Genomic DNA, 2,980 nt, shown 5'->3' on the forward strand with positions numbered 1-2,980 from the left:
TGGTTATAAATAAGCATATTTTTGATGTGTGTGCTCACACTGATGTCAGTCATTCATTTACTTATAAGTATTTGTAAAATATTAGGTATGTATTAGAAACTGCCATTTTCATGCTTTTTAAAAAATTGTTATTATATATTGAAAAATTATAATTGTATATATTTATGGGCTAAAAAGGGATGCTATGACACTCTAATACAATTGAAAAGAAATCAAGCTAATTAACATATTCACCATTTCAAATATTTAACATTTTGCCTTCATTTTGAAAATATTTACCAAATTTTCTCTTATTAAACTTGGATTGATTTTTCCTAATGAAATTAAGTCTATCTTCAGCTTTGGGTATCCTAATTACTTTATTTAACTTTTACCAAAGACTCTACATGCTGAAAACTCAAACCATGATCTTCCTCTATCCCATGAATATTAGATGTGGACATGACGATGGTAATTATTTTTTTCTCATTGAGGAGTTGGTACAAAATTACAGATATTTTGACAGTCTTTTTATTTTTTTTCATTATTGATATTCTTTCAGTATGTTGACTTACTTCTATTTCTTGCATAACTGATTGTTTTTTTCTTATTTTTCCTTATTCATCACCCTATTAGAATATTTTATTACACTACACCATCTCAGTGCTTCAGTCATATACTCACAGAATTGTTCAAGACACGTATCAAATGCCTAACATGTGCTAGCCGCTCTTATGCTAAGGGTTGTCAATTCACTGGAGATCAAGAGTAATCATGTTCCTTTCTCATAGAGCTTGCATTAATTCATTGACTGAAAAGCAAAAAGATAAAAAACAAAGCACTTATGAAATATTGCCTCTCAGCATTTTGGTTAATATTACATGTGAAGCATTCACAACATGTGTGAAGTTTTGGAAAGAAAATGTAAATAATAAACTCTCACAGACTTCAAAACATAATACAGAAAACTCCACAAATGTTTAAAAGGCATTAATAATGAACCTAATTGTGCTAAATTATATAGCAGAGGTATATAAAATGTACATGGCAAAGTAAAAAAGGAACAGCAGATTTTTTATAGATAGAGCATATAGGAGGTGATGGAATTGAGTTTGGAAGGAACATACCTCAAAATAATAAGTCATCTATGACAAACCCACAGCCAACATTATACTGAATAGTCAATAGAAGGAAGTATTCCCCTTGAAAACTGGCACAAGACCAGGATACCTTCTCTCACCACTCCTATTCAACATAGTATTGGAAGTTCTGGCCAGGGCAGTTAGGCAGGAGAAAGAAGTAGAGTACATTTAAATAGACAAAAAGAAAGTCAAGCTATCCCTGTTTGCAGTTGGCACAATTCTATATCTAGCAAACCTCAGCCCAAAAGCACCTTAAGCTGATAATCAATTTCAGCAAAGTCCTGGGATACAAAATCAACGTGCAAAAATTACCAACATTCCTATACACTAACAACAGTCAAGCTGATAGTTAAATCAGGAATGCAATTCCATTTATAATACCTACAGAAATGATAAAATATCTGTGAATACAGTTAAACAGCAAGGTGAAAGATCTCTACAAGGAGAACTACAAACCACTGCTCCAAGAAATCAGAGATGACACAAACAAATAGAAAACATTTCATGCTCATGAATAAGAAGAATCAATATCACTAAAATGGCCATACTGCACACTGCCCAAAGTAATTTATAAATTAAATGCTATTCCCACAAAATTACCACTGACATTCTTCACCAAACTAGAAAAATATTTTAAAATTCATATAGAACCAAAAATGAGTCCAAATAGCTATGACATTACTAAGCAAAAAGAACAAGGCTCAAGGCATTACTCTGCCAGACTTCAAACTATACTGCAGGGCTATAGTAATTGAAACAGCATGTTACTGGTGCAGGAACAGACACATAGGCCAATTGAACAGAATAGAAAACCAAGAAATAAGACCTGACATCTACAACTATCTAATCTTTTAAAATCTGACCAAAAAAAAAGTATAGGGGAAAATATTCCCTATTAAATAAATGGTGCTAAGATAACTGACTAGCTATATGCAGAAAATTGGAACTGAACCCCTTCCTTACACCATACATAAAAATTAATTCAAGATGTACTAAAGACTTAAACATAAAACTCAAAACTACAACAACCTTGGAAGACAACCCAGGCAATACCATTGAGAACATAAGCACCGGCAAAGATTTTATGCAATGACTCCAAAAGCAATTGCAACACAAGTAAAAATGGAAAAATAAGATCTAATTAAACTAAAGAGCTTCTGCAGCACAAAAGAAACTATCAACAGAGTAAACAGACAACCTACAGACTGGGAGAAAAACTTTGCAAACTATGCATCTTACAAAAGGTCTAATATCCAACATCTATAAGGAAATTAAATTTACAAGAAAAAGGCAATCCCATTAAAAGGTGGATAAATGACATGAACAGATACTTTTCGAATATGACATACATGTTACTGATTCTTCCTATCCACAAGCATGAAATGTTTTTCCATTTGTTTGTGTCCACTCTTATTTCCTTGAGCAGTGGTTTGTAGTTCTCCTTGAAAGTTTCCTTCATGTACTTCGTTAGCTGTATTCCTAGGTATTTTATTCTCTTTGTAACAATTGTAAATTGGTTTTCATGGATGATTTGGCTCTCTGCTTATCTATTGTTATTGTACAGGAATGCTTGTGATTTTTGCATATTGATTTTGTATCCTATGGCTTTGCTGAATTTGCTTATCAGCTTAAGAACGTTTTGGGCTGAGCTGGGCACAGTGGCTCATGCCTGTAGCCCCAGCACTTTGGGAGGTCCAGGCAGGCAGATCACCTGAGGTCAGGAGTTTGAGACCAGCCTGGCCAACATGATGGAAAGCTGTCTCTTCTAAAAAAACAAAAAATTAACCATACATGGTGGCGGGCACCTGTAATCCCAGCTACTCGGGAGGCTGATGCAGGAGAATCACTTGAACCTGGGA

Source organism: Rhinopithecus bieti, unplaced genomic scaffold (genome assembly GCF_001698545.2).
Source record: "Rhinopithecus bieti isolate Rb0 unplaced genomic scaffold, ASM169854v2 scaffold_15083, whole genome shotgun sequence".
Taxonomy (NCBI): domain Eukaryota; kingdom Metazoa; phylum Chordata; class Mammalia; order Primates; family Cercopithecidae; genus Rhinopithecus; species Rhinopithecus bieti.